The sequence below is a fragment of the Salmo salar genome, chromosome 11 (assembly GCF_965601325.2).
Source record: "Salmo salar chromosome 11, fSalSal1, whole genome shotgun sequence".
NCBI classification, from domain to species: Eukaryota; Metazoa; Chordata; class Actinopteri; order Salmoniformes; family Salmonidae; genus Salmo; species Salmo salar.
In genome coordinates this window covers 4,227,415-4,238,848 of record NC_138301.1, presented here as the reverse complement: position 1 = coordinate 4,238,848, position 11,434 = coordinate 4,227,415, and the positions used below count along the sequence as shown (strand labels likewise).

At 40.9% G+C, this 11,434-nt stretch overlaps 1 protein-coding gene across 3 annotated transcripts in view; it reads left to right on the top strand.

The window, feature by feature from the left end:
• Window positions 1-1,576: 1,576 nt before the first annotated feature.
• The window catches only part of daam2 (dishevelled associated activator of morphogenesis 2), a 260,782-nt gene continuing 250,924 nt past the window's right edge, over window positions 1,577-11,434 (top strand). Inside the window, exon 1 of one of the 3 annotated variants that reach the window (XM_082957632.1) lies at window positions 1,577-1,904. The gene's annotated coding sequence lies outside the window, so the exon portion shown is untranslated. The remainder of the gene's footprint in view (window positions 1,905-11,434) is intronic. The other 2 variants (XM_014126170.3, XM_014126175.3) reach the window with 2 other exon arrangements.

The window sequence follows — 11,434 nt, the reverse complement described above, 5'->3', positions numbered from 1 at the left end:
TTTCATAGGAAAATGTTGGAGGCGCTCTTGTATTGTTACATCACCAACATTTCAAGAATAAAGTTCTATATGGGCACTAACATGGCAGCCGCTTGTTATTGCCCTAACTCTCTATATACTGTATATAGCTTTGCTCTCTCCCATCTTTATCAGTATCAGAGAAGAAGAGGAGAAACAAGAGGGTCCACGCCCATCAAAATGTGTCCACAATAAGCAGACTGATAAGCAGACTAATAAGCAGACCGCCTGCCTCCCCGGCTTTGGGAGGACTCCCATAGTTAGGGTGGAGACAAGACCATCTTGTCAATATATAGGCTACAGTATCTCTGTCAATAGTGAGTCACCTCCTAGGTCTTTGTCTTGTCCAGATGACATCACAGTTAAAACATACCTATATTTTCACCACAGAATTATGTCAAAATATGTGTCCATTCATATTATTTTAGCCACTCATGAGTTTGCAATACCTTTCGTTCCACCCATCCCTATCCACTGTAAATTATTTCAATTCCCATTATTGAATAGACCTTGTCCCAATCAAATAAACAAGTTCCCTATATTGCACACATTCCTTTACCCCCTCCCACCACCCCCTCCCCCTCCCCCACCCCATACCCAGCCAGTCTCTCTATCGAAGAGAATATTATCATTTCAATTTCAAGATGAAAATGTATGTTAGGGGAGCTGGGTCAACATGTGCCCAGAATTCACAATTAATGACGGATTATGGGCCGCGAGAAGATCAAAACGCAGTGGTCATAGCGTTCCTTCATATTTCAGAGGATTATATTCTTAGGATGTTGCTAAGCAGCAGCCTGGGCCTGGTACCTTGTCTTATTAGTGTTTAACAAATCCTTATTCACTGTAGCTTTGCAATGCCCTGTAATGTACAGTGTGGCAACTGAAGACCGTGGCCACATAGAGATTTTGCCACATGGTTTTCAACAGAGATGACTGCATGAAAAAACGCACACTGTCTGCCTTTATGCGGTATGCAGCCAATCTGAAAATAGTTAACTTGAGTTGAACTGTTGACAAACAAAAACACAATAATTGGTGATTTCGTGTAGGCCTATAATTTAATCTGTGTTCATGCGTGTGTAACAGTATTGCTTCTGTCCCTCTCCTTGGCCCGAACCAGTGACCCTCTGCACACATCAACAACAGCCACCCACGAAGCATCGTTACCCATCGCTCCACAAAAGCCTCAGCCTTTGCAGAGCAAGGGGAACAAGTACTTCAAGTCTCAGAGTGAGTGATGTCACCGATTGAAACGCTATTAGCGCGCACCACCGCTAACTAGCTAGCCATTTCACATCGGTTACACTTATCTGTGTGGCCGTAGCCTTATAGATGACCACAGAATGATATTTGAATGTAACTGTAACTGCAGGTCACACCAACATATGGACAGGGATAGACAAAATGTTACACTTTATCAATACATAATAGATGGACATTTGAACAACTATCAACAAACTCTGTTATCAGTTATATGCAGCCCAACCCAACTACGTTTGGCTACTACCACACACACACACACACACACGCGCGCACGGTCAGTGGTAATATCCCACCCAAACAGTAACGCTGGTTACAGGGCATCAGCTGTGTAATAATAGTATACAAGAGCGGCACCTTTAAGAGGGTATGAGTAGGAGGGGTGATGGTCGTGTTTCGACCGATTTCTACTTCTCTGCTCGTTTACACTAACCGGTCACATTCGCTGTGAGTGTCGCGGGCGAATGTACAGGCTGCGGGAGAGCGAGGCAGGCGACTTAAACCTACGAAGTAGGCATCGTTCTTTATTGGCTTTAACCTGTCTGTGTGGTTGTATCTTTTGATGGTTACAACTTCAAGGGATTATTATCGAACGACACGTTTCCCTGAAATGAAACCAGTCGGTAAGTCACACATTTATGTTATATTTGCTGATGATGGTTAGGCTAATTTGGAGCGCTCCCCTCGTTTGGTTTTCATAGATTCAATGACCAGTGCCAGAGAAGAAAGGTAAAACCACATCCTCCACTTCGCTATTTAGTAAAATTGTGGTAGTCTATTGGACATGTGTCATGGCACTGGTAGTTTGTAGATCAATGTTTTGTGCTTGTATTATAATGTAAATTGCATAATTGAATTGTATGTGGCTATAGCCTATGCGGTTTCGGGTCTCTAATCTATGAAATACGTCCACTCATGATGGCTACTATGAAACCTAGATATGCAAATTTAGCCAATAAAAATGATTATGATGAGAGATCATTGCTTTGTGTAGAGCAGTTAATTTGCAGTGTAAAACATTTGTTTCACGATGAGAACACACACCAAAGGGCAATTCGTAGGATATGTATTTAGCCTAATCGAAACGCATCACCATTACCGACCAAAATACTGTATGGGAACATCAGCTGGAAGGTAAATCGTTAGATGCGTAATGCCGTTTTGCTCACGAACATGCATAGCTAACGTTATGTGCTTCAGCTGGGATGGTTTAGCAAATGGTTTTGGGAGACCACTTTTGCTAAAAATGACCTCAGGCTTTATCTGTCCATGTCCATAGTTGGGCTACTATACATTGTGCTTGTGCAGGCCAGTGATCTAATCGGCGTATATTTTCTGTTTTTGACTACAATTATATTTACTGTGTATGTTCAGTAGGCTAAACTGTGATGACTTTTGTCATTCCCGTCGCTACAGATGGAGGGCACTGTCTGACCTCAACATTTCTGTCAACAAGACAAAGGAGAGTGGAAAATACAGTATCAAAATCTGGTCAGCGGGCTATCCATACCTTTTCTTAAATCTTGCTGTACAATTTGGCTTGTGAAACGTTTCGGGCGTGTTTTACACAACCAATTTGTCAAAATGTATCTCCCTTGTAAAGAATAAAACTCCGTGCTCCAGCTTTGAATCTAAAGGCATGCTTTTCTTGCTGTGGCTTATGGTAGAGAAATGAACACTACATTATCTGGCAACTGCTCTGGTGGACATTCCTGCAGTCAGCATGGCAATTACACACTTCCTCAACTTGAACCATCTGTGGCATTGTGTTGTGACAACTGCACAGTTTAGTGGCCTTTTATTGGCCCCAGCACACGGTTCACCTGTGTAATAATCATGCTGTTTAATCAGCTTCTTGATATGCCACACCTAGAAGGTAGATGGATTGTTTTGGAAAAGGAAAAATGCTGACTAACAGGGACGTAAACAAATTTGAAAGCAATAAGCTTTTTGTGCATATGGCAAATTTATGGGATCTTTTATTTCAGCTCATGAAACCAACACTTGACATGTTGCTTTGTATTTTGGTTCAGTATACATGTTAAGTTAAATATTAGCTTTTGTCTAAAAATACCATAAATTCAAAAGCTAATTTGACCTACGCTCTAACAAGGCTTTTAAGCATCTATCTTGACTATTGCTAGAGTATTGTAGCTTTTATTGATCTTCTGTACTTAAACAACAGATGTACTCACATTGGATGGGTTGATTTTATGATCCAAACCTTCTCTAAGAGCCTAATACATACTCTTAGTCGGTTTACCCCATTAAGATACTTGGTAATGTAAACATGTTTTCAGGTAAGACACATGCAATCTGGAAAGCTGTTCAATGTTCCTAGACTTGATATATGTGACTCACCACCTGGATTCGGTCTTATGTAGTAAACTGTGGAATTGTGTTTTTTACATTGGATTAAAGTAGAAGCTCAGAGATACAAAATGGTATATCATGCACTGCATTTTTGAGGAATAATGGGAAAGTAATTCTGCTTTGAAAGTTGATCAACTTGTAAACTCACTTTTGAGGAAATGGCCATTGAATGTTTTGGTATCTCGTGAAGAGCTTTGTCTACACCCATTCAGCATCGTTCACACCCTCTTTAAGCTTTAGCCCCATCCATCTAGTTTTGCTCTCGGCGCATTGAGTGCACACTTGACGCTCTGGCTGACGATTTGTTACCTATGGATAACATGAAAACAGCCTAACCAGCTCTGCTGGCAACAATTTCATTACGCTTTTTTGCTGATGTTTACAGACACCGGCCATATTCAATGGGTGTTGTACACTTTAGCTTAACCTCTTACATCTAGACGTTCCGCTAGCGGAACACCTGCTCCAATATCCAATGATGGGCGTGGCGCGAAATACAAATTCCTCTAAAATCCGAAAACTTCCATTTTTCTAACATGACTATTTTACAGCATTTTAAAAGATAAGACTCTCGTTAATCTAACCACACTGTCCGATTTCAAAAAGGCTTTACAGCGAAAGCAAAACATTAGATTATGTCAGCAGAGTACCCAGCTAGAAATAATCAGACACCCATTTTTCAAGCTAGCATATAATGTCACAAATAACAAAACCACAGCTAAATGCAGCACTAACCTTTGATCTTCATCAGATGACAACCCTAGGACATTATGTTATACAATGCATGCATGTTTTGTTCAATCAAGTTCATATTTGTATCAAAAACCAGCTTTTTTACATTAGCATGTGACGTTCAGAACTAGCATACCCCCCACAAACATCCGGTGAATTTACTAAATTACTCACGATAAACATTCACAAAAAACATAACAATTATTTTAAGAATTATAGATACATAACTCCTCTATGCACTCGATATGTCCGATTTTAAAATAGCTTTTCGGTGAAAGCACATTTTGTAATATTCTGAGTAGATAGCCCAGCCATCACGGCTAGCCATTTAGACACCGACCAAGTTTAGCCCTGATCAAACTCCAATTTACTATTACAAAAGTTTCATTACCTTTGTTGTCTTCATCAGAATGCACTCCCAGGACTTCTACTTCAATAACAAATGTTGGTTTGGTCCAAAATAATCCATCGTTATATCCAAATAGCAGCGTTTTGTTCGTGCGTTCCAAGACACTATCCGAAATGGTAAATCAGGGTCGCGAGCATGGCGCAATTCGTGACAAAAGATTTCGAAATATTCCATTACTGTACTTCGAAGCATGTCAACCGCTGTTTAAAATCCATTTTTATGCCATTTTTCTCGTAAAAAAGCGATAATATTCCGACCGGGAATCTCCGTTTAGCTAAACAGAGGAAAGAAAACAAAGCTTTCGGTCGACGCGGGCACGAGCCTGAGTCTCACAGTACTGTAACCAGCCACTACCCAAACGCGCTACTTTGTTTCAGCCAGAGCCTGCAAAGCCACGATTCAGCATTTTGCCACCTTCTGAGAGCCCATGTGAGCCGTAGAAAGTGTCACGTAAGAGCAGAGATCCCCTGTAATGAATAGAGATAATCAACAAGGCCAAGAAATGGTCAGACAGGGTACTTCCTGTTCAGAATCTTCTCAGGTTTTGGCATGCCAAATGAGTTCTGTTATACTCAGACACCATTCAAACAGTTTTAGAAACTTTAGAGTGTTTTCTATCCAAAGCTAATAATTATATGCATATTCTAGTTTCTGGGCAGGAGTACTAATCAGATTAAATCGGGTACGTTTTTTATCCGTCCGTGAAAATACTGCCCCCTAGCCATAACAGGTTCAGACATGTAGCTAGCTAGGTAAACAACATGTAAGATCACACACGTAACGTTAGCTAACGAGCCAGCCCGCTAACATTAGCTAGTTAAACAACAATGAACACAGTGCCAAATCATGTCGTTACTACCCTGCATGAATATTCTGGGAGCAAACTAACCAGGTTCAATGTTAGCAAGCTAACATTAGGCTCTAGCTAGAAAAACAAATGGCTCTGGGATACGAATAATATCAGCTAGGGAGCCAGCCAGTTAACGTTAGCTAGCTCGCTAACAGTACACTTTAGCTTGAAATGAAACCAATGTGTCAAAATTTGAAACATTTAATGTCTGAAAGTCTAGCATTAGCTAGCTACATTATCTTACCTGTATACATCATCATGCATGTTGGACGCGTCTCCCTGTCACGGATTCCATGCCACGGTTGCCCTTAGTTTGAAGATGTAATCCGGAGACATGTCCATGTCTTTAGCTATCATACTCTAATTTCACAACTTGATCCTCCAGAAAGTGAAGAGCAACACTTACGCAGATCCACTACACAATAGATTTTAAAAAAGCTGCGTTTGACATGATTACCAACAGACAGACCAGCTCAAATGGACAGAAGCCCTCTATGGCAGACCAATCTGAACTCCTCTCTCAGCATATCCAGTCCACTCGTCTCAGTCAATCATGGCTAGTGGGAAGGTTGCTGTCTTTCTGTGGCTTAACCAACAAGGCTCGTAATTTAACAATTGTATTCATATTTACAGATGGCATACAAGTTTGAGGCAATTGGACTAAGCTCATGAGACTTATTATATTGACTCTTTAAATACTATAACTTAATGTCTCAAGAGCATAGCACACCTGTCATAACCTAAAATATAAGGTTGCATTACTCCATTGTTTATAATAGGAACATAAAACATGTATATCTTCAAAAGCTGTCAACTACTGAGTAGCCTTATTTATTAGGCTAATGTCAAATGTAGGGTCAAGGAATGGTTTTGTGGACTAGAATTAATTTTGGCTGGAGATTTTCCAGTCCTCTTGCTTTTTAGTCCAGGAAAACCTCCCCATAATGTTTAAATGGGTGCAATGTGATGTCTTACTTTAAACACGTTTACGTTACCATCTAAAGCTTATTTCCTGCATTTTTACACCATCTAATATGCCGCCTCTATTTAGAACAAAAAGTAAGGAAAAATGCCTACAGTCATCAAGCTAGGTAAGATGTCATTATTGAATATGTTTAAGTGATACGACTGAACTAGATCAAAGGTAATTCAATAATATTGTGTTGCACCTGTAAACCAATAGCCTAACAAATGAATAACTCTTGACAATCAAGTCTTTGTATTTTTTTTCTTTATCAAGACATCCTCTATCAAATTTCAGCCAGACCGACCAGCCAGCCTGAGCCGCCTGCACACCCGACCCCACCCACCAGTCTATTCAAAACTCCAACTCTCTCCCAACACAATTTCCTTCCCAGTTTCCACCTTAAAACAGTTGTATTCACAAGGGAAAGGTTTGGGAACCAAAAAACACCTACACTCAAAATATACATAAACACACAAACCGCAAATCCTCCATATAATTAAACTGAGGCCTAATAGTACTGTAGTGCTCTTTACTTGCACACAATATTTGGGTAGCCCCGTCCTGTGCCTAGGGTTCCAGCACCCCAACCCAACACACCCCACTCAGCTTTAGAATCTTAGTGAAAGATTATTGGTTTCGGGTGTTAGGTCAAGGCCAGAGTGACAACTCACAGGACGGTAAACCCCCAGGCCCAGGACTGAGCAGCCCAGCAGCTAGGGATTGCCTAAATGGGCATGTTTTTAATACAGGTTCCTTTAGTTGTACTGTATTCCATGTAAGGCATCCAGACCTTATGTAAGTTGCCCAGTATACCCTTAATCTTGTAATAAATCAAACCTAGTGATACATAATTTGACATTTTGAGAAGATGACCAACATTCCAAATAATGGCAATGCATTTCCTACCCGCTATAAATGCTTGGTTACAGTCTCTTCAGATACGTCTCTAGTATCAACATTTCGAAGCAAACAAAAACGGGGAGAAGGAAGAATCTGTAGACCTGCTGAGATAAAAGTACATGGTCTTTGCCAGAATTCAGCCAGCCTTCACAAAAACATAACATAAGCAAATACAGTGCCTTAGGAAAGTATTGAGACACCTTGACTTTTTCAACATTGTTAGTTTAGAGCGTTCTAAAATTGATAAAAAAAATGTTTGCCCTTCTCAATTTACACATAATATCCCATAATGACAAAGCAAAAACAGTTTAAAATGTTTATTTACATAAGTATTCAGACCCTTTACTCAGTATTTTGTTGAAGCCCCTTTGATCTGCTTGGGTATGTCGCTACAAGCTTGGCACGCCTGTATATTTGGAGAGTTTCCCCCATTCTTCTCTGTAGATCCTTTCAAGCACTGTCAGGTTGGGTGGGGAGCGTCGCTGTACAGCTATTTTCAGGTCTCTCCAGTGATGTTCCATCAGGTTCAAGTCCGGGCTCTGGCTGGGCCACACAAGGACACTCGGAGACTTGTCCCGAAGCCACTCCTGCATTTTCTTGGCTGTGTGCTTAGGGTCGATGTCCTTTTGGAAGGTGAACCTTCACCCCCGTCTGAGGTCCTGAGCTCTCTGGAGCAGGTTTTCATTAAGGATCTCGCTCTGTACTTTGCTCCATTCATCTTTGCCTCGATCCTGACAAAGTCCCAGCCCCTGCCGCTGAAAAACATCCCCCCCATCATGATTATGCCACCACCATGTTTCACTGTAGGGATGGTGCCAGGTTTCCTCCAGACCTGACTCTTGGCATTCAGACTCTTGGTTTCATCAGACCAGAGAATCTTGTTTCTCATGGTCAGAGTCTTTTAGATGCCTTTTGGCAAACTCCAAGCGGGTTGTTATGTGCCTTTTACTGAGGAGTGGCTTCTTCCGTCTAAAGGCCTGATTGGTGGAGTGCTGCAGAGATGGTTGTACTTCTGGAAGGTTCTCACATCTCCACAGATGAGCTCTGTCAGTGACCATCGGGTTCTTGGTCACCTCCCTGACCAAGGCCCTTCTCCCCCGATTGCTCAGTTTGGCCCGGTAGCCAGCTCTTGGAAGAATGTTGGTAATTCCAAACTTCTTCCATTTAAGAATGATGGAGGCCACTGTTTTTCTTGGGTACCTGCAATGCTGCTGAAATGTTGTGGTACTCTTCCCTAGATCTGTGCCTCGACACAATCCTGTCTCGGCGCTTTACGGACAATTCCTTCGACCTCATGGCTAGATTTTTGCTCTGACATGAACTGTCAACTGTGGGACCTTTTTATATAGACCGGTGTGTGTGCCTTTCCAAATAATGTCCAATCAATTTAATTTACCACAGGTGGACTCCAATTAAGTTGTAGAAACATCTCAAGGATGATCAATGGAAATAGGATGCACCTGAGTGCAATTTCGAGTCTCATAGCATAGGGTCTGAATACTTATGTAAATAAGGTATTTCTGTTTAAGAAATTTGCTCATTTCTAAACCTGTTTTTGCTTTGTCATTTTGGGGGTATTGGGTGTAAATTGCTAAAGATTTTTTATTTAATCAATTTTAGAATAAGTCTGAGATCTGGCAAAGCTTGAAATATTGTTATCAGATATCCTATTGAAATGTTGAGTGCAATAGTCTAGGGTCTACACCAGAGGTTAATGGTTCTGTAGGAGGAAGGTATATGTTGGAGGCAATTAAGCTTGGAATGTAATGAGTAAAGTAAGGGTAATCGCATGTGGCAGGCACTGATAACAATGGAGAGATGTGGTTTGGTGAGGAAGGGGGTCAGGCCAGGTCACATTAAGGGAGAAGGAAGAGTTTATTGCCCTTAACTTCCTGCCTAGCAATACAGATGTAATGTTTAGAGAGAAATTGGAGTTATATATATATATATATATATATATATATATATATATATATATACTACTACCACTGGTGGAAATATCTTTGTCTGTTTAGCTGTTCGAGCCTTTGGGTGAATAAACTTGGTTGGAGCTTTTATAGTGTCTGTAACGTAACAAAGTAGAAAAAATTAAGGAGTCTGAATACTTTCCGAATGCACTGTATGTCCCCTTCTGTGTTTTACACCTCCAACAGAGGAATAACATTTCTGAGTGCATGTAATTGTTTCACTGGCATATAGTACGTTCTATGGATGATCTTAAACTGCAGAAATGTGTCTGAGATGATATGAACAGGACTGGGCATTCAAACACATTTGTATCCATTTATCATCATCAATAGCTTCTACCAGATCTTCATTTTTTTTTGTTTTACATGTTTTGTATCATTGGGAAAAGCCTCTCAACACTTAATACAGTTTGTAAATCAACTTTGGAGGTTTATCAGACTGCCTTAAAATAGCAACTGCCTTGTCCATTGTTTACTGCACAGAGAGAACAGTGTTTTATCTGCAAAAATCCACGTCAGCTCCATCAGCTGGCCTTCCCTGGCTGCCTGTTCCTGCTGAGACCCCTGTTACCATCTGATCCTTCTAAAATGAGGCATGATAAAGAATTTCCATAATGGGAATGATGCAGAGGTGTGGACTCGAGTCACATGACTTGGACTCGAGTCACATGACTCGACCTGACTTGATACCCTCCCCAAGCCCAAATATGAAAAATGATGCTATTAAAAAAAAGTGTGCAGCGCATCAACTCTTCATTTAACGGATTACAGTTTGAATCGGACAGCAGCCAATCAAATTGTGCCAGCTGAGAAAGTTGTGCGTGGCAGTGCAGAGGAACGTCGGCGGGTGAATTCAGATGGAGCCCTTGGAAGGATGATACCCCAAATTATTATTTTCGGCTATAAAGACGGTGCTGTATCAACAAAAAACGGATTGGAACTTGCAAAACATACGGGACGAAAATTAGACGGCGGCGCAACAATTTCCAACTTTGTTCGACATTTGAAGCTGCACAAAGAACGGTAAGTAGTGGCTAATATAGCCGACAGCTATATAATTTATAACGTTACTAGTGTAGCATGTAGGCTAATGTAACGTTAAATCAATGAGCCTCCACACAGTCAGTCAGTGCGGGAACATGATCATTGCACCCAAGATTGAGCTACAACTGGCTAGGCACTTGGTAGCCACAAATCCTGCCTGATGTTACTGCTGTTCCTAAAACCATTGACATACGTTAGCCTACTGTAACCACACAGAGAGAGTGTGTGTGTGTGTGTGTTAAGGTTGGGCGATTTTTGTACAAGCCTACATCGCCCGACTGCGATAGTCGATCACTATTGGGTGGTCTTTCTCATGGCTACCCATGTATTTCCATGGAAATACAAGATTTATTTGGAAAGTAATACATATATAGATCTTATTAAAAGCATTCATGATTTGCATAAATGTAATATACTAACTATTAGTCTGGAATGATGTTCATTTATACATTTTATACAAGAATAGAATCAATGGTTCAATAATTGTAATGCCCATTATTCCCAGATCCCAGACTAACTTTATGCTTAACATGCTGTCATTTAGCTACTGTAGGTCTACCCATTTCAAGATGGAACTTTGTATCGTTCACCGATATTGTTAATATACTGCACAATTCACCTGAGCTCTGTAGACTGGTCTTCCCTGGCTGTCTGAATCTGCTGGGACGCCTGTCACCATCTGATACTGCTAAGACATGAGTGTAGTGCACAGTCAGTACACAAGAGGGCTGCATCCTGCGGGAACTGCAGGTCCCAACAGAGATCATACGGCGCAGTCAGCATTTTTCATTATGTGGGGGCAGGAGCAGGTGGTCAGACATGTTTTTGAGATAAATATTTTTGTTGTCCCACAGATGATCCTCTTTCTGCTTTGTATGCGTTAGCCTACCTGTTTTAAAAACACATATTTT